At 41.0% G+C, this 21,651-nt stretch overlaps 1 long non-coding RNA gene across 1 annotated transcript in view; it reads right to left on the bottom strand.

Moving 5' to 3' along the window:
• Nucleotides 1-4,099: 4,099 nt before the first annotated feature.
• LOC133047793 (uncharacterized) overlaps nucleotides 4,100-21,651 on the bottom strand; it is a 199,883-nt gene continuing 182,331 nt past the window's right edge. Inside the window, exons 3-4 of the long non-coding RNA XR_009690845.1 lie at nucleotides 9,191-9,340; nucleotides 4,100-4,532 (exon numbers count right to left, since the gene is read on the bottom strand). This is a non-coding gene — a long non-coding RNA (uncharacterized LOC133047793). The remainder of the gene's footprint in view (nucleotides 4,533-9,190; nucleotides 9,341-21,651) is intronic.

The raw sequence follows: 21,651 nt of genomic DNA, 5'->3' as shown, positions 1-21,651 counted from the left end.
TTTGAATATAATACACTAGGAGAAACATTTGGGTTGAGACTGTGTGTGTGTGATTGTTTGAAAGTTTTCTATTAATTATTAATTCAGTTTTGTTAATACATATAGGGCTCTTCAAATTTTCTATTTCTTCTTGAGTTAGTTTTTATAAACTGTCTTTCAAAGAATTTTTTCTTTTCATCCAAGTTTTTCAGTTTATTGACAAATTTTTCAAAATATATACTTATTATTTTTTAATACCTATAAGATCTGTAGAGATGTCCTTTTTTCATTGTAGTCAGTCTACTTAGCATTTTAATTTTATTGGTTTTTCAAATTACCAGCTTTTAGCTTCATTCTTTTTTTCTCTGTTTTTCTATTTTTTAATTCTATTGCTTTCTATTTCCTTTCATCTACTTACTTCAGGTTTAATTGCTTTTGTTCTTCTAAGTTCTAAAGACAGAAACATGTCATTGGTATAATCTTTTTCATAATTTATAACATTAATTTTATAACATTATATCTTATATTTTCTTTTATACTCTGGAGCATATTTATAACACTTATTTTAATATCTTTGCTAAATCTATTTTATTTGTTATTTCTATGCCTGTTTCTATTTACTTCTTTTTCCTGGCTATGGGTCACATTTTTCACTTTTTTATAAGTCTAGCAATTGCTGAATGATTGCTGGACATTTTGAATATGTACTGAGTGCTAGATTTTGCATTGTTTTTAGGATTGTTTGGCTTTTTCTGGTAGAGGGTTATTTATAAAGTGGTTTGGTTTTTTGAGGCTCATTTTTAAATTCTTTTATGGTAGATGTAAGTAAAGTACTTTATCTGGAGTGAATTTAGCCCCATTTCCAAGGTATCAGTATTCTGGGGTCTCCATTAAATGCTTCAAGAATTTAATGAGGTCTCTCCTCTTGGTTGAAAGGAATTAGAATAATTCATAACACTGTTTGAGCTGTGGAAATTACTTGTACCACAGTTTTCCAGTAATAACGCTTTCCTTGAGATCTACCCTTTCTTGACCTCATGGATTTTACCCTATACTTGTGTGTACTGATGTTCAGCCAAAGTTCAAGGGAACTTCTATGAATATTTCTGGGACTCTTCTGAATAATTCCCTCCTATTGCATACTCTGCCCTCAAAATTCTAAATGCTTCAGCTTGCTGGAATTTTGAAATATTGCTGAGCTCTATTTGAGTTCATGCTTCCTACACCTAAGACTGGAAATTACCTCCAGACAGAATACTTAAATGATGACAGGCCTTACATCATCTGTTTTCCTTTTCTCAGTGATTGCAATCCTGTGCTGCCTATTGTGAAACATCTGAAAATAGTTGTTTCCTATATTTTGTCCATTTTTCTCATTGTTTACAGGGAAAGGATAAGTCTAGACTCTATTCATTCCTTATGGCTGAAAACGTAAGTCTTTTTCCTCCACTTTTGACATTTGCCTCTCATTCTTTACACTGTCACCAGAGTGACTCTCTCAACACAAATCTGATCATATTAGCCCCCAAATGCAATGAGGGCTGATGGTTCTACACAGTCTTATCCCTCCCACTCCTCCAGCACCATTTTTCACTATTCCTCAATTTCCACTTTATGTTCCAGCATTATTAAAATACTTCCAGTGTTCTTCAAACATGCTGTGATCTCTCTCTCACATCTGGACCATTGCAAATATTCTTCTCTCAATTTAGGATATTTGCCTTGAACTCACATATTCATTAGGAGATTTCCTGGTGGCTCAAATGGTAAAGAATTTGCCTGCAACACAGGAGACCCGGATTTGATACCTGGATTGGGAAGATTCCCTGGAGAAGGGAATGGCTACCCACTCCAGTATTCTTGCCTGGAGAACCCCATGGACAAAGGAACCTGGCGGGCTACAGTCCATGCGGTCGCAAAGAGTCATACACGATTGAGTGACTGACATTTTTACATATCCATTATCCCTTCATAACTAATTTATATGTCCCTTTTCCAGAGAGATCTCCCATAAAACTTAGAGTTTGTTTTATACCTGCCTGACACTCTCATCATACCCTATATTTGTCTTAACAATAACCCTCTTCATCATAATTATTTAATATCTGTCTTCTCCACTAGACTGTTAAATCCAAATGAAAGCTCAGCATTTCTCTCACCAAATCTGCTAAAAATCCCATGTCTTGCACAGCAGCTGGAAGAGTAGATCTCAACAAATACTTGATGAAGAAATTAATGAAAACTTCAGGTAATTAATCAAAAATCTGACAGAGGGAGGTAGAGAGGCAAAGGGGGGGAAGGAAACAAACAAACAAACCCTAATGTTCAAAAAGCCAGAAGGATCTAAAGGACAGCACGTTTCCATTTCGTTGACACCACAGGTCAAATTTTCCAGATGTCATTTAATTCCTCACTTTTGTTTTGCCGTTGTTGACAGAGGCACTAAAAATAAAAACGGTACATTTGATACCTTTTTCTTTGCAAACCAGGGAGACTCAGAGTAAATGTTTTTTCCATAATGGAGTTTTCAAAAGCAATCATGATGAACAAAGTTTCACAATAATGAGTGCAGTGTCTGATGATTCTATTACTCTGTCTTGGGTAATTTCATGGTAGAGAGAGATCCATTATGGCTCGACCTGTTCTTTGTCACCACTGTTGTTTTAGTGTCAAGGTAAAAGAATGTCCACAGACCTGATATGATATTTATCATCTTAATTAAGTGTCATGTGGACAAACAAAATTAGGCTGTGGCAATCAAGATCTGGCAAAAAATGTTTAGAAGGACTGAGAGATTGTATGTTTCATACAAGGCAATGATGCAAAGGTTGTAACATTTTCATTCAAAAGTCATGAATCTGTTGCCTAAAATGGAGAAGTGGCTTGCTAATTTGTCATCACTCAGTCTTGATTATTTATCACTTTTTCAAAAAATAAAAGGAAATAACATAAGATGTTTTCTCACAAAGTGATATTCTTTAGTGACCTGTTTAGAATCTTCAAAAAAGAGAGGCATTTCCAAACTAAACCTTAGATCTCCTTGTGAAACTTTCTTTAGGTGGTAAGGAAGTCATTTATTCACCAAAGTTTCAGTGGCATCATAAAATATTAGGTAGAGCTAGAAGTATTTGTACAGACCATTTGGTAAAATCTCCCATGTTAGAATCAGAAAGTGGTTTTTCAAGAGCATCCACTATTTCTCTGGCTATCATTTCTCCCTCTGAAGTTTGACCTCCTTTGACCTCCAGCCCATTCACACTTTTATTCTTTCTCCTTCCATCAGTCCCTCTGTATCTCATTTGTTCTCACTGGTAACCCAAACTCTCCCAGCAGGCATTTCAGCATAGCTCTAACAAACTGGGTCACCTTTATACTCCTGACTTGCCTACCATTCCAACGCCCCAACGTTGAGCTGGCCTCATGTCCTCAGTCTTTTTGTACTTTTCTCCAGCAATCATCTCCTCTCCAGCTAACTTCTTCATGTGGACCCGTTCACTGATTCACAGCAGCAAGTCACCCAGCTCTGAGGACTCCACGAGCTCTCTGCCTTCAGGGGCTCCCAGAGCTGCTCGTTGGCCCTTAAACTCATCTCACAGTGATGCTCTGCTGCACTCACACTCACAGCATCGTCAAATCTAGGGGTTTTGTAAATACTTAGAACTCTAGAGTCCGGAAAATCCAAATCCTTTATTTTACAAATAAGGAAAAGGAAAAAAGTCTAAGATAGGAAGTTTCCCAGTTAATGATAAAGGTCTGACTGTAATTCATAAAAGGGGAAACCCAAATTCCTTACTCTGATTCGCCTGTGCCCTGACCTTTCAAGTCATGGGTTTTCATTTCAACACCTATTGCACCAACAACAAAAAACCATCCAGTAAAAACTCCCTTAACTTTCCCAATCTCACCCCAATATCACTGAGTGGAAAGACTATGGGCCTTGGTACCAGAAAGAGCAGGAGTCTGTCTCAGCTCCCTCATTTACTATCTGTGTGGCAGCGGGAAAGTTACTAACCCCATTTTGGCCAGACTGTCTTCACAGCAACAACAGACTGGAAATCTACCCTATAGGGCTTTTGTGATGGTTAGGCTTCCTGTGTGTAAAACAATAAGCATAATGGCTGACCAATTCCTATTGGTCAACAATGACAGTTACTTTCACTTTGCTTTTTAGCATACTCTCTCTCTTCTTCCAAAGCTGTCCTTATTTTCACCCACTTGCTTCCAATCTTCTCAGAAGATGCGGTTTTCATCTTCCTTTTCAAAATGAACCCCTCAATCCTTCACAACAGATTGCGAGTCTGTTTTCGTCCCCTCGCTCTGGGCTCTGAGCCATTAGCTGTCTGTTCTCTCCAGCATCTTATACCCCTCCTCCTCTGGAGACTCCCTTGCAGCTGGCTTTTCACCTGCACACAACTCCCCTGGCCTTGAACACACCCTCGGGGGAAAGGTTGCAGGCGAGTGGGGGTCAGGGAGGCAATAAGCAGCAGGTTCTGAGCATGACGGGTATTTGACAAGTCTTCAAGGGAATTTTGATGTGCTTCCTTCCAGCCACACTGGAGAAAAGAAAGAAAAAGAAGAAAGTGAAGTTGCTCAGGCATGTCCGAATCTTTGCAACCCGATGGACTGTAGCCTAGCAGGCTCCTCCGTCCATGGAATTTTCCAGGCAAGAGTACTAGAGTGGGGTGTCATTTCTTTCTCCAGAAGATCTTCCTGACCCAGGGATCAAACCCGGGTTTCCTGCATTGCAGGCAGACACTTTACCATCTGAGCCACCAGGGAAGCCCTACATTGGAGAACTTTCACCTTACAGACAGAAGAGTTCTACCTCCCTTATCCCAGCTACCACCAATTTCAGGGAGAGGGGAGAAGAGGGGTGGGTAATAGACCTTCCTATGACATTATATCATTACTCATTCACTCTTTAACAGCTTGTTAAAACAGATTTCTGAGTCTCAACTCTAAATTTCTGATTAAGTTTGGATTAGGGATAAGAACGTTATTTCCAACAACTTCTCAGGTGATGTTGATGTCCTTGTCCAGAGACACACAAGAACTACTGCTCCAGAGGTGAGTAGTCTGCGAACCAGCAGCATCTCACCTGGGAGGTGTCACCAATGCAAGATCCAGTCTCCACCCCAGACCTACTGACCCAGAATCTGCTTTTTAATAAGACCCATATGACTCACATGCACATTACAGTCTGAGAAGCCCTGTTCCAGATCAGTGGTTCTCAATACAGTATAAATGTTAAAGTCACTGGGAAGTATTTTTTAAATACTGAAACCTGGACCCCACCCTTAAGAGTCTGATTTAGTTGGACTAGGGTAGGCTCTCAAACATCAGTATTTTCAAATACCTGGGAATCTCGTTAAAGTGCAGATTTGGACTAAGTAGTTCTGAGGTCGGGCATTTCTAGAAAGCTCTGAGGTGATGCTGCTGTTATGGTCTGGGGATCACATGTTAAGTAGCAATCCACTCCGGAAAGAGCCGTTAATGCTCTCCTCGGCTCCAGATTTAACCATTCTTTTTTCACCCTCATCCATCTTCATCTCTCTGCAGCTATTATCCATTCTTCCTGCTTTAAAACACTAGTTCTCAGCATTGACCACAAATCGCCATCATCTGGAGAGCTTTTAAAACTACTGATTCTTGGGTCCCACTCCCAGGGATTCTGATGTAATTAGCATGGGGTGTAGCCCAGAGACTGGAATGTCTACATCTCCCCAGATGATCCTGTCGCGAACAAAGTTTAAGAAGCTCTGGTTTAAAAGCAGTTTGCCATACTCCTGAGATACAGCAGTATTCTATATTCTCTCCTACTTCTCAGACATTTCTTAGTATCCATCACTTGCTACTTTTTCTATCACTCTGGTAGCTTTACCCATCATGACTATAAATATATGTCTGTATCTGAAAACTTGACAAATTCCCCAAACATGCCTCTCTTGACTTTCACATTTGGAGGAAAAGTTCATTCATTCTCATAGTCACCAGGACACATAGAAAAGTCTAGACACTTAACAGCTTGATTCTTCTTTCTGCTGCTCTGTCCTGTCCAACCAGGGCCAGGCTGTTTCCTCCTCTCCTTCAGTGTCTCTGATGCATGTCTTTTCAATTTCATTTCTACTTACAGCTGATTTCAGATTTCATAAATTTTTTTGTAGCTACTAAAATAGCCTCCAAAATGTCTCCGCTTCTCACCTCTCTCCCTGACTCAGTTTACACACCTACACCACGGAGCCAACTCCTTACCCCATCTCCATGGCATTTACTAATATCGCACTGAAGTATTAATAGCATTCTCAGGGTTCCACCATGGGAATATTGCAATGAATCATTTTCCAAAATAATATTCACACACACACACATGCCCAGCCCACTTTATCTGGTGCATTTCTTTTCTTCATAGCATTTGTCATCTTCTAACTATATGATTTGTTTGTTATGTTCATTGTTAAGTATCTGTCTCCTACTGTTAGAGTTTAAGCTAGATGAAGAAATTTTTGTGTCTTTTGTTCTTCGATTTGTCTCAGGAACCTAGAAGAGAACCCGCCTCTCAATCACTATTGGTTGACTGAATTAATACATTTCAACCATAGTTAGCAATGCAAATATCAGTTACTTACTCATAAACTAGGTAACTCCTTCTACTCAAGTTAGGAGCTCCCTGGCAGGATTCTGCCAAGACCGTCTCCTCCTTGGGGTCAGTTCGGGGTTTCAGGAGGTGGGAGGGTGCAGAGAAGGAGAGCAGAAAAGGTCAGGGAGGAAAGAAGAGAGGGGTAAAGAACAGTCGTCACACAAAACTGTTCCTGTATTGATTTCTGCAGTTCTTTATGTGGCTTGTCCCATCTGAATGTGTTTGTGAGAGGTGTAAATGCTTTGTCTGGTCACTCTTCAACCCTGCCACAAGGGCAGAGAGTTACAGGAGATGAGGTAGACAAGCTAACCTTGTGACTATCTGTTAAGGGGAGGGGGGCTCCACAGGCAAAAGTGACTTCTCCTGGCCCTCCCAGCACCAAGGACTCCCGGCACGCAATCTTTCTTCTCTGAGATTAACCTGGCGGAGAGCCACAGTAAACACTCAATCTCCCTTACAGGGAGGAAAGATTAAATATCTGATTAAAATTTTTGGCTGTTAATTTATTGAACTTGGATGGATGAACCGTTTGGGAGTCACATGACTTTGCCTGTGTATCTGCTGTTGTTGTTCCGCAGAGAGGGGTCAGGGCTCCGCGTGGGCATGCGGGGGCTGCTAGGCCAAGGGGCCATCTTTGAACACTCGGGGGCCAGTTCTTTCCCAGTTAGGTCGGGAATGTCCACGTCGACTGTGGCAGTTTCTGTTTCAACCCTCTCTCTCTCTCTCTCTCTGTCTCTGTTCTGGGCCGCTTTGTGGATTTGGTTCATCTCAGCTCTCCCCCGCCTATTGTTCTGAGCCGCCCAGAGAAATGATGTCATGGGCGGCCTAAAAGTATACAGGAAGTCTTCAAAGCCGAATGACTTCAATATACTTTATTCCGTGGGCTCTGGCTGCTGTTCTGTCCATGGAAAGCACACCCCACAGACCTGGGGGAGGCAGCCATAGGATTAGAGCCTCTCTCCTCTCCCGCCTGCCAGTCCATTCTCTCCCCAACCCACGCGGCCAGGGTGCCCTCCCCTCACTTCCACCCCAGGGCCTTGGACAGAAGCCAGCGCCAGAGGAGGGAAGGGAAGCCAGAGGAATAGGAGGTCAGAGGGAGTTTCCTCAGAAAAACAGGGGCACAGGACTCTCAGGAGAACCACGGTCACCTTCACCGGCCCTGGGATGGGACAGTCAGTCCGTTTAGCAGGCTGCCAGCCACCGCACGGTCCCCAGAGAGACAACCACCACAGGGGACTTGTCTCCATTTGCCAATGGCAGTGAGACTGTTGCATTGAGGCTGCTGTCCAGTGATTTGGAGTAGAGTTAACAGGAGGCAGTTTGTAACAGGATAATAACAAAAATATGTGCAGGCTTTATGGTTTCCCCAGCAGGTCTTCCCATATATGCCTGTGTGAAAGTGAGAAGTGAAAGTGTTCGTCACTCAGTCCTGTTTTACTCTTTGAGACCCCATGGAATGTAGCTTGTCAGGCTCCTCTGTCCATGGAATTCTCCAGGCAAGAATACTGGAGTGGGCTGCCATTTCTTTCTCCAGGGGATCTCCTCCACCCAGGGATCAAACCCAGGTCTCCTGCATTGCAGGTAGATTCTTTACCATCTGAGCTACCAGAGAACTCTTTCCTGTATGAGTTCATCACAGAAACGTTGTGAGGTATTCAGTTCAGTTCAGTCGCCCAGTCATGTCTGACTCTGTGACCCCATGGACAGCCGCACACCAGGCTTCCCTGTCCATCACCAACTCCCAGAGCTTGCTCAAACTCATGTCCAGCGAGTCAGTGATGCCATCCAACTATCACAAATTTAACTTTTAGGCATTTTGATTGTGCAGGCTCCAGCTGAAGAGAAAAAAACCTAGCCCTCTTTCAAAATCCTTACCTCCACCTGGCCCTAATTATTTTTTGAAATCCCTACAGCTATTTCAGACTATACTTCCAGGTAATTGGCTTCCTTTGTAACCCTGAATATAATATTCTGTTCATTTAAAAACATGATTCCGGGGCTTCCGTGCTGGCTCAGTGGTAAAGAATCCTCCTGCCAATGCAGGAGGATGGGGAAGAAGATGCCACATGCCATGGAGCAACTATGCCCATGTGCCACAACTATTGAGCCTGTGCTCTAGGGCCTGGGAGTCACAACTACTGAAGCCCATGTGACCTAGATCCCACGCTCCACAACAAGAGAAGCCACCACAAGGAGAGACCCACGCACTGCAACTAGAGAGTAGCCCCAACTCTCCACAACTAGAGAAAAAAGCCCACGCAGCAAGGAAGACCCAGCATAGCCAATAAATAAATACATAAAACTATTTAAAACAATGATTCTGATAAGGAGTCCCTAGGCTTCACCAGGCCATTGAAGGGGTTCATGCACCAGCCATTTTGCCGGAGTTGAAGAGCTGAGGGGATAAAGGCTTGGTCACCTGACCTGGGTCTTCCCACCGCCTGCTGGGACTTCAGTCTAGGCAGGCAGAGCATGAAGGTCAACAAGCCAAGGGCATATCTGGGGAGGAACTGAGGAGACCTGGGAAGCTGGGCTCGGGAACATCTGGCATGACTGGTGTCTAGGTTGACTCACCCTGTCACGCTTTCCTCAGGAACCACACGCCCCATCCACGAATGTACCAGTGTCTCTTCTCATAGCTTCACAACACTCCCCAGGGCTGCTTCATGGCTCCATGGCTCCACTACTCCACTCCACGGCTTTGTCTCTGGCTATCTTGTCAACCTGAGAGAGAAAGCAGGGTCAGGACCAGCTGCTCCACAGATAGTCATCAAGCCTGACTTCACAGCACATTTAAGTGACAACTGTCTACCGCTCTACACAACTGGCAGCTGACTTGAGCACTTCTCCATGAACCTCAACTGGGAAATAATCAAGCCAGGTGTAGAGAGATCTGTGTGGTCGGCACTAAGGGTATGCACAGCTATTAGGGACTTTTGCCCAACCTACTTGGCTAAAGTAGTGTGATTCTACAAGATGCTAACATTTACTTGCTATACATCAGCCATGCTATTCTAGATTCTCATTGCCCATCTACTAGAGTAACTCCAGGGCTCCGTGGTCGATACAGACATAACAAAATTAATGACCAACTCTATGGGTTCATGACCCCCACCTGCATAGAAGGAATCCATCCCCTTTACAAGATCCTGTTCTCTATCCAGCCCTATTTTTTAAGTCCCTGGGGAAGTTTCAGACACTCTTGTGAATCAATGTAGATTGAATCTTGACTGCCACCCCTTCGCTGGACACAAGGATCCTGGCCTCCCCTGATCAAGGACCAGCTCTCGGGTATGCATCTCAATCATCAGCACTTGGCTACTCAGTGAAATTGAAAGTGTGAGTCACTTAGTCGTGTCCGACTCTTTGTGACCCCAAGGACTGTAGCCGCCTACCAGGCTGCTCTGTGTATGGCATTCTCCAGGCAAGAATACTGGAGTGGATTGCCATTACCTTCTCCAGAGGATCTTCCCAACCCAGGGCTACTCAGTGCTTGGTTGTAAAATGAGAAGAGCGGCATCTCCACCCCCAGGCTCCCTCTGCTAGAGGGCATCGTGGCAGGGAAGCCTGGGCTGAGAGGCACTGGAAGGCTGGCTCATGGAGCAGCACCTTCTCACACAGAACCCTTCCAACTCCAGAATGTGCAGAGCCCTCCAGAGCAGTGGGGTCAGGACAGTTTCTAGAAAAACCAAGTTGGTCATGGTCATGGTTAGAACTACACCTTCTTTCCAACTGCAGCTTAATTTTCCTTTGCTGAATCAGATTCACTGTGCCTGACACCCCTTCCCTTCTGCTGAATCCTCTCTTAGATGCATTCAAAGATACTCCCTTGCAATCTTACCTTAGCTGTCCTGCCCTGCCCTCCCATTTTGTTCCACCAGACAAACCTGCAAATATCAAGACCCCTTTTAAGGACCTATTTCAACTTCTATTATTGGGAATGTCCTCAGCTCCCAGAAAAATCCAAGGCACAGTTTTCTGGAGGGTAAAGGCAATCAACCCTGAATATTCATTGGAAGGACTGGTGCTGAAACTGAAGCTCCAATATTTTGGCCACCTGATGCGAAGAGCTGACTCATTGGAAAAGACCCCGATGCTGGGAAAGATTGAAGGCAGGAGGAGGAGGAGGCAACAAAGGATGAGATGGTTGGATGGTATCACTGACTCAATGGACATGAGCTTGCTCCTCGAACAAGTTCCAGGAGATAGTGAAGGACAGGGAAGCCTGGTGTGCTGCAGTCCATGGGGTTGCAGAGAGTGGGACATGACTTAGCAACTGAACAACAATAGAGGGTGAAAGATTACCTAACTCCACAACCCAGATCTATCTACATTTGGTAGAATTGGTTTCTTTCTGCAGATGCTCTTAAGAAAGCTAAGTTGTATAAGCTAGTGATAGGCCCCTTGCTCTAGCTTTCAGGACTTTCAGTTCAATCCTGGTATGACGATAAGGGGAAAGAATTAGGACTTTGAAATTAGAGTAAGCTCAGCTCTAGCAGCAGCTTTGACACTTATTAACTATGAGACTTGGGTAAGATCTCCCTGAACCCACTTTCTTAAATGGATGTGGGAAATAGTCATACTTGCTTTGAGGGTTGTTTTGAGGATTAAATGGAATATCTAACATACAGCACCTATTACTATGCCTTGCACATAGTTGGCAGTTGATACATCTTAATTCTTACTTCAGATACTACATTTTTTTACTTGTGCTTAGGTGTACCAGTTGGATGTATGACACATTGAGGGGAGGTTTCTGGAGTTGTGCAACAAGTTTATTAATTAGAAAAATATTTCTTTGCTATTCACTAAATCCTAAAAAAAAGAAATATAAGCAATATGAAATTGTTTACATTATGCAATAATAAAAAATTTATTACTGACTAATCTGAAGAGTAAAATTAAAATTACATCTTTTGATAGAAGTATGAAATAAAAAGAATTTTTTAAAAAGAAATAAAAAGAACAAAAAATCAGGGAAGAAAATTTACATTATTTATGTAACTGCATTTGCCATGAAATATATCAATTTTTTTTTTCTGTATTCTCTAATGGTCGTGTTATAATGAAAACACCGAGGCTCTCTAAATTAGATCATTATAAAATAACAAATGTCATTCTTTCCTCTTCTTTCACCTTCCTGTGTGTGTCTAAAACTCAAGTTTAATTATCCATTTTCTACATAAATCTAATCCCATGCCCCATGGTTCTGCACCTCACAGTCATTGTTTCAGATATAAAGCACCCTGGCTTACTTGGAGATATGAGTATGGGCTGTTCTTCCTTGAGTTCCCACCCGAGACTAGCAGAGTTCCCAAGCCTGTGTACCAGGAGAATTCCCAAGGCTGCACACTGAAGGTTTCAAGATCTGCTTTACTTGTCACTGTTGCTTCTCTTCTAGTAACTTCCAAGACACCTTTTATTGTAATCTGCGTTGATCGGAAACCGCTGGAAATTCTGAGCAATGTTCTACTTAAATCCAGCACAACCTCACTTCTAACAGAAATGGGGAGAGAGTGAGCAGGAAGACCAATGGAAAGGTGGAATCTCCCTCCTGTGGCTCCACATGATTTGATTCTGTGACTTTCAAAGTCTGAAAAAAAAAAAAAAAATTGATTCAAAAACAACCAGGGACCAAAATACTTCTGGGAACCAGCCAATTATGTTCAGAACTTCAAGTTATTGGTAGGTTGGGTTTTGTTTGTTTGTTTGTTTGTTTTTTCATAACGATCCAGGAAATTTGATGAGCTTTCTGGGTTATTCATTTGGCATTTTTGTCTGATTTTTGTCACCCAATCATAAAGGAATAGAAAAGATTCATCCTAAAAAAAAAGGAAGCCAGTCAGTAACCACGGCTGCCAGATAAAAAAGCAAAACAAACAAACACGAAGGAGTGAATTCTCACACATCACTGCTGGGCCCATTTCCAGAACAGAACCTGAAAGGTGAGAGGCAGAGGGAGGCTGGAGACCCTGCTTCGCACAGAGTTTAGCATTTAATCTCAAGTGGCTAAAGTATGTCTGTGCTTGACTCAACTGAAAGGATGTTGAGGTCTTAAACAAGGTCTGTGTAACTCTTAAATAAATAGAGAAAGGAGCCAAGAGCATTCGACAGTGTTCAAAGCATCTTATAAACATTCTATATTTTGCTTGATCCACATAGGATTAGCTCCATTGCTCACAATTTTGTGGCTGAAAAGCTGCTGAAAAGGTAGTCTAAACTATTAACTATTAGTGACGTACTTTGGAGACCACCCCCGCCCCCCACAAAAGAGAAACTTTCCCACTAGTGCTACAGGTTCAGAAAAATCTACCTTCATCCTTCTAAAATACATGCACAAGACTTCCCTGGCAGCCCAGGGGTTAACACTTTGCCTTCCAATGCAGGGAGTGTGGGTTTGATCCCTGGTCAGGGAACTAAGGGCTTCCCAGGTGGCGCTAGTGGTAAAGAACCCTCCTGCCAATGCAGGAGACAAGAGACTAGGGTATGATCCCTGAGCCAGGAAGATCCCCTGGAGGAGGGCATGGCAACCCACTCCAGTATTCTTGCCTGGAGAATCCCATGGACAGAGGAGCCTGGCAGGCTATACTCCATAGGGTCGTGAAGAGTCAGACATGACTGAAGCGACTGAGCATACATGGGGAGCTAAGATCCCATATGCCTGGGGCCAAAAATCTAAAACAGAAAGTAGAAACAACATAGTAAAAAAATTCAATAAAGACTCTTTTTCTGGGGGAAAAAAAAAAGTTATCCACATTAAAAAAAAAAATCTTTAAAAAAATAAAACACATCCATAAAAGTATCGAAAAGTAATTATTCTTCTACCTTTTTTTATTCTAATGCTTTATGTAAGTCAAAACTTGAAGAATACTCCCTGAGATCTACTAAAAAGCACTTCTCCTTTCTTGTGTTCTGTGAAATTTGGGAACCTCACATAAAACTAACAGTAAGATAAGGGGAATAACACAGACCCACATGTTTATAATTTATCCCATTTACCAGCAAACTGAAAGCTAAATTTCATCTTCTGGAATACTTAGTGTTTACCACCTAGATGCCTGCTAACTATTTCTGTGATTTAGGAAAAAACAAAAAGGTGTTTTATTCTGTAATGTGTATACAACACTAATGCCCAGGTGGCACTAGTGATAAAGAAGCTGCTGGCCAACTCAGGAGACATAAGAGATGCTGGTTCGATCTCTGAGTTGGGAAGATCCTCTGGAGAAGGAAATGGCAACCCACTCCAGTATTCTTGCCTGGAGAATACCATGGACAGAGGAGCCTGGCAGGCTACTGTCCACAGGGTCACAAAGATTTGGACACAACTGAAGAGACTTAACACGTGCATAGAGTTGCAATAAATTTTTTATTTTTTTGGAAATTGATGTGATAGAAATCTTAAATAAACAGTGATAACAGAAAGCAGTAAAGGTTTCCAAAACAGTACTCTTTTATAAATAAAGGTATAAATTGATAGGCACAAAAATACAAACAAAAGTGAGAGTTTTCTACCAACTCATAGTAATTCTGTGGTTTTCTTTTCTCTTCTATGAGAGGTGGTAAGGTGGAAGAGCTCTCTTGAGAGTCTAAGGACAGGAACTCAGCCTTCCTGTGCTTGCAATTTTAGGTAATACATATAACCTCTGGATAATGCTCCTCAACTAAGGAACTAAGGAATAAAAATACATTATCTATTTGAAAGCAAGGAATTGGATCAATTAGCTTATAGTCCTTTCATTTCTTAAGATCCACAGCATTTGCATCAAAACAGTTAACTCTAAATGCAATCGTGTAGATTAATTCAAACCCAAACCACAAAAATGTGTCTAAAAAATTTTTTTAACGGTCCAACCTCATCTTGCAGTCATGCTTGGGAGAGAAGTGAAGTCAGTCCCACTCTTTCTGTCTGGCTCTCATAAGCTGCTGCTCATCCTAAAAATGTAACCCACGCGCCCACTGTGGCTCAGGAGAGAAGATGAAAGCTTGCTGCTTTGTGACTAATATGAAAAGAAGACTGGTCACTGATCTTAGAGGAATTTTCGTTGCTAAGTGCATATTTTTTTTTAACTCCTCCTTTGGCTTTATGGCATTTATGCTTCCTAGGTTACCATAAACTGAACCCACCCAAACATTTTTATGTGCACATTTTTCACATGTTGGGCTGAAGTGCTGTGCCATCTTAGATTCCTAACTAGCCTCCCAGCTCCCTGAGGTAAACATCTGTTCCTTCCCCATCCTTCTGTCCGCCATGATGCCCAACTCAGTGCCTCGCCTTGCAGCTGAGACATAAAAAAGGCTGAACTGAATTGACCTGACTTCATTATTCAGCTGACTGTCTAGATTTACTCCATATTTCTTAGTTCTAGTTGGGAGCCAAAGCATTGAGAAGATTTTACTAACAACTAAAAATAATACCAAAACTATCTTTTAGCCTAGAAGAGATTATGTCTATCTCAAATTAAGAACAGATGAGAAATATTAAAATGTCCATTAGAATGCTGTAAAATGCTCTGATTCTTTGTTTCTGGCATGAATCAGGGATCCCATTTGGAGATCTTCTGAAACTTCAAATTTATATTAGAAGGGCTTCCATAGCAAAGCATCAGAGTCCTTTTGCAAATTCAAAATATCCAGGAAAGTTGTTCATTCGTATTTGTATTTGTAAATATTTTATTTTCCAAAATCACTTTTAATAACATAGGCTCATTCTTAATAAAGCTCTGACTTGGAGATTTTGGATACTTTCTGAAGTAGAAGGTGGAGGAAACATATGGAAAGTGTAATTTTTCCTGAAAATAAGGAAAGTGATGCCCACAGAAGACACACTGCTTGTTCTATATTTCCAGGTTGCCTCTGAGGAGACTTAACTCAGTATATTGACTGTAGGGCTCTAGTGGCTGGTTTTTCATCTAATTACATTCTCAGTAAACGGATGCTGGTCAATTTGCCGTAACATCTCCCTCAGCTTTGATAGGATCTCCAGTATCGTTTGGATGCTTCAGAGGAAACCTGATTTGCTTTTTTACAGAATCACTCTCCTGGGATTCATGCACTGTGGTGAGAAAGCTCAAGTTCTGCATATAAAACACAAGAGCTCCCTCTGCGTGGTTACCCTCAAAAGTGCCCTCCAGATGGTCGCCCTATGCTGGGACCCAGACGGAAGCCCACAGACAAGAGCAAAACAAAAGGAAGCTCTGTTGACTTCCTTTCATTAGGACAAAACAGGGTGGGAATGAGAAGGTTGAACTCCGTTTGCCCAGCAGAGGAGAAGAGTGATGAAAGAGAAGGGGTTGTGTAAGAGAATGCAATGTGTATAAGCAGAAGATCGCTTGCATTCAGTGTGAAGTTCTCCAGTAATAACAACGACCAGTTTAGTTTACTTCAAGTTGTTCATATCCTTGGGGTTTTGCTTTGTCTCATTTTGGTTTTTTGTTTTAAGATGGGAAAGGAAGGGATGCCATGAAGAGGAGGGAGGAATTATAACACAGTACAGAGCCAGCCGGGCTTCCAGCTCCACGGCAGAGGCCCATCCCACCACATTCCTCTGGGCGGGATCGACTGGCCAGATGAAGAGCTTCAAGGTCATCAAAGGAAGTAGAAATGAGGAGTTGCCTGAATGTGTGTTGATTGGTGCCCTGCACAGGGCAAGGATGAAACGTAAAACTCAAAGGGAAAGGGCAGAGCAGATGAGGAATTATATTCCTAAAGAAACCATGCACTTTGAGAACTGTGAAATGTCATTGGCAGGTAGCCCATTTCTTTCAAGAAAATGTGAAGTATGTGCACTGCAGACAAAGGGGACCCACTGTAAACATGGCTCAATAACTCTTTCAAACGAGAGAGAGGCTTCGTATTTACCTTTCAGAGACGTTGGGTCACCCTGCCTTACACTGAAAGAAGGAAATGTCTCTAACACCTTAAAATTTTGAGTGCATACCACATACCACAAAACTTGAATATGGCTGATAATGGGCACAGCGGTCACTGAAAGGTAACCAGCTCAGCAAAGGCATTCGTGTGGGTGATGATGTGTTCTGGTGACTTGAATTGATGCTCCGTCCCCAGACATCAGAGTGTATTCCTCTATCTGAAAGGTAAATTTACTAATACAATCAGACTTTTTTTTAACCTTCAAATCCAAAATGAAAAGTGGGTGAGAACTTTCTGGGATGCCCCACACTTGCTTCCCGTCTACACAAAGACAACCTGAAGTGCTAACAGTTTTTAAATACTTCAGTCAGATTCTCCTAGAAAAATAACAGGTGGGATTCTAAAATAAGAGATGGGATTCTAAAATGGTTGATACGTAATCTTCTATAGCACTCTGTATTGGGAGAAGGGAGAAAGAAAATGAAAAGATTAAAAAGTGACTAGACTAATGAATAGCTGAACAAAATCTGGGATAGCCATAGAGTTGGATGCTATTCAGCAATCTAAACAGGAATAAAATACTAATACACGCTACAACTCTAGGAGATAGTGAAGGAAGGGAAGCCGCGTATGCTGCAGTCTACGGCATCACAAAGAGTCAGACGTGACTTAGTGGCTGAACAACAACAACAAATGCCAAGTGAGAGAAGCCAGTGAAAAAGAAAGAAAGAAAGAAACATATTGTATGATTCTGCTGCTGCTGCTAAGTCGCTTCAGTTGTGTCCGACTCTGTGCGACCCCATAGACAGCAGCCTATCAATCTCCCCCATCCCTGGGATTCTCCAGGCAAGAACACTGGAGTGGGTTGCCATTTCCTTCTCCAATGCATGAAAGTGAAAAGTGAAACTGAAGTCACTCAGTTGTGTCTGACTCTTAGCAACCCCATGGACTGCAGCCTACCAGGCTCCTCTGTCCATGGGATTTTCCAGGCAAGAGTACTGGAGTGGGGTGCCATTGCCTTCTCCATTGTATACTTTAGATGGATGAATTTTATGATATGTAAATGATAACAGTTGTTTGTTTTTTAAGTAAATGGATAATTTGGTAGAAGCAGTCACTAATTTGATTTTATAAGATTTTAAGAAAAGAAAGATTTTAAAAAATGAACATATATGACTACCGCCTAAACTTCCTTGGATAGGTCTACACCTAATGTAACTAGTAATAACACTTTTCTTCTTAACTAAAATACTTCACCCACTCCACCCAGAGTCATTTGTCTATGTATTTCTCATTCCCCTCACTGTGAGGTCTTAGAAGAGAGGATCCCTTTTGTATTTATTTCTACCATCCTCAGTGTCATGCACAGTAGCTTTCAGAGTAGATACTTAATGAATATTTTCTGATTCAGAAACATAATCTTTAGAAGAAAGAGTTTGAATGGGACAGGAGAAAAGATGAAGCATTCAAAGAAATTAGATGGTATATAGATAGACTTTGCCTTTTAGAAAACCAACTTCCAAATAAAGGTTTGTTCAAGAGAAAGCAGCTTTAGAGAGAACCCAAGTCCTTGAGGGAAGGAAGAGAATTCTAGGTAGAAATGAAATACCAGAAACAAAATTTTTTCTGTTAATACATCACAATGTAATCCCTTCATTTATGCATGTATTTTTCCTGTGTACCACTACCAATCTTAACATACACACACACACACACATCCACACATACTTCCATGTGGGAAAGAGTAGAAGGCAATGGTGATTGGAGGGACACGTCTTTAACTGATCAATATTTATCAATACATAAAACTCAGTCCTCTGTGCCTGCAATGACACTGCAATGACAACGCAGCTGGAACATGCTCTTCTGTGTCATAAAGTACACCTCTGGAACCAAAACCACCAAACAGAATGGTCAACCAAGTGTTTGCGCTAACCACGTTTTTGTCTGATCTCTTGGACAAAGCTGTGCTAAGAACTTAAGATTCAGGAGTTACTCCAAGGAGTAGAGTCCATGCAGCTACCCAGGTCAGCAGCAGTGTTTAGAACAAAGGCTCACTTATTGGAATAACGAAGTAAATATCTGTTATATTTAAATTTGAAAAGGAAAGGAAGGAAGGATTTGATTTTTTTTTTTTTCTAGTCCACAAAAATGGAGGAAGGAAGGAAAGGAAAAAGGAAGAAAGACAACCACCCTTGAAAACAGAAAAAACACTAATTAAATGGGTAGAAAAACACAACATCAATTCAATTTTACAGTTAATTTGTATGGGAAGCTGGAAAAGCTAAGGGATAACAACTATTGTCACATTTTTTAAAATTATTATGAAGAAACATTGAATAATTACTCTAACTCTCCAGAGAACAGAAAAATAAAGAAAATGCACTTAAGTTGCAAGAAAAAGAAACTTCAATTAGCCACAAAGTAAGCTTGTCAACAAGGATAACTCACATGTTCCTAAGAGAGCTCACACACCATTCATCCCCATGGATGTCTGAGAAGGCAATTACCATTGTTCTCAGATGGAGGAAATATAGACCTGTCCAAGGCAAGAGGCTGAACCAGGAACCACTTCTGCTCCCTTCCTGATCTCTGGTTTTATTCGATTTTCCTATTGCTTATCTTCTAAATGTGCTTGTAATAACCTGCCCTCTTGCCAGTACCTTCTTGTAAATGAGATGCCTATCTGGGTTTATCCCAGCTAAATAAACTGAATTCAATAAAACCCATCCTGGGTTATCCTCCAAGAGAGTTATTACTTCACTAACATGCTACTGTTGCTACCGTTACCTAATGCTTTAACTTCTCCTTTAGGCTTGAGTTATGCTACGTCGTTGTATATCTAAGATAAGAGGCTGTCTGGAGTCTGTTCAATGTTATCGCATAATACACAGTGACTTTTTTATTGAAGGCACTCCGAGAGTACCTCTGCACCGATGCAGATTTTACTGAAACTAATGCAGAGACTCTGTGTGTGTGTGTACATGTGTGTGTATACAAATTCATATATACATATATATTAAAGAATATACATGTATTTTTAAAAAGATAAATGCTGAACTGAAAAAAGTCATGATGTTACTCTTAGTACCCGCTCAGTTGCTCAGTTATGTCTGACTCTTTGTGATCTTATGGACGATAGCCCATCAGGCTTCTCTGTTCATGGGATATTCCAAGCAAGAATACTGGAGTGGGTTGCCATTTCCTCCTCCAGGGGATCTTCCCAACCCAGGGATTGAACCCACATCTCTAGTGTCTCCTGCATTGGCAGGCGGATTCTTTACTACTAACACCACCTGGTAAGCTCATTACTCTTCACAGTTAGCTAATCATCTGCATTGATCTGTCAGACCAGTACCTCCTGTGTTTAATCTAATTTAAAGCTTAAAGTGGTGACACTAGTCTCTTAAGTACCTACCAGCACACCGGGAGTTTGCTGTCTCACCATGCTGATCAGCCCAACCTCTGCCCAGTTTCTGCCACCTCAGAACCCTGAAGATACAGCAATCCCTGGCCATAAGGTCCCCAGACTGCTAGGCCTTCTTGAGTTAAAAATGGGCTGTTGTGATAGATTGTCCATGTTTCTAAAGTCCTATTGGCAATTTTACATCTCCTACAAGGTTACAAGTAGCAAACAATCTGCTTTTTTTGATTTCGAGTTTTACTAAGTCCTTAAATAATCCTGATTGTTTCATACCTATCGAACCCTCTGGTTAGCACTGGACATGATTTTTATGTATCAATTATTGGGGGAAATTAATTAGTCCTTAAAACTGTAGTTTGATAGAAAAATATTTGAAAACATGGGACTCTGAAAAATTATGTAATTCCCCTGATGACAATGAAGGCATACCCAGACATCTAATGAAATAGAAGTCCAACTAAAAATAAAAAAGAGTAAAAATACATGCCAAACTCCTTCCACTTCCTGCCCTATGATTCAGGGCCCAAATTCAACATGAATTTGAAAAATTCTATAACAATTTCTTTGTTACATAGACCAAGGTTTCTGAGGCAGCTAGAGAAATATTCTACACCTTTTTCTGTTGCCCATCTCCTTACATGCATTCAGAGACCACAACTTCCAGGGAAAAGTGTGCAGTAAGTACGTAGAAGGTTAGCATTGGCACTTTTGTGCTTCTAACCGGGGACAAAGATAGGAAAAATTTCTCTTTTTGCTGTGTGGAAACTATGAGTTTTTGTGTACTCCATTACTCCTGAGTAATAAGGAAACAGATATATGTATATAAATAGACAGGTCTATCTATATATATGATATATATCACATCTTTCTTATCTTTCACGTGTTGAAGGACACTAAGTTGTTTCCACATCTTGACTATTGTAAGGTATGAATATATTAGCCATAAAAATGAAATCCTGCCATTTTCTTCAATGTGAAGGGACCTAGTGAAATAAGTCTTTCAGAGAAATACAAATACTGTATATTACTTGTGGATTCATAAAAAACTATGTATATAGCAAAACAGAAACAGCCTCACAGATATAGAAAATGAACTAGTGGTTATTAGTGGAAAGAAGGAAGAGGGGAGGAGCAAGATAGGGGCATGGGATTAAGAGATACCAACTTCTAGTATAAAATAGATAAGCAAAAAGGATATATTGTATGGCACAAGGAATTATAGCCATTATTTTCTAAAAATTTTTAATGGAGTACAACCTATAAAAATACTGAATCATCTGAAACTAATATAATATTGTAAATAAACTATACTTCAATTTAAAAAAAACCAAGACTATGTATATCTACAATAGTCTATCTTTCTCCCCATGAGCTTTAGAAATCATTTTTGATGACTGGAAAGAAAAAGTATAACACTATATGACATTTAAGATATTTAAACGTAAGATAGCCTTCAGAATGGGAGAAAATAATAGCAAATGAAGAAACAGACAAAGGATTAATCTCAAAAATATACAAGCAACTCCTGCAGCTCAATTCCAGAAAAATAAATGACCCAATCAAAAAATGGACCAAAGATCTAAACAGACATTTCTCCAAAAAAGACATACAGATGGCTAACAAACACATGAAAAGATGCTCAACATCATTCATTATCAGAGAAAAGCAAATCAAAACCTCAATGAGGTACCATTACACGCCAGTCAGAATGGCTGCTATCCAAAAGTCTACAAGCAATAAA

The sequence above is a fragment of the Dama dama genome, chromosome 27 (assembly GCF_033118175.1).
Source record: "Dama dama isolate Ldn47 chromosome 27, ASM3311817v1, whole genome shotgun sequence".
Taxonomy (NCBI): Eukaryota; Metazoa; Chordata; class Mammalia; order Artiodactyla; family Cervidae; genus Dama; species Dama dama.
The sequence above is the reverse complement of the archived record's forward strand: the minus strand, read 5'-3'. Positions and strand labels throughout refer to the sequence as shown.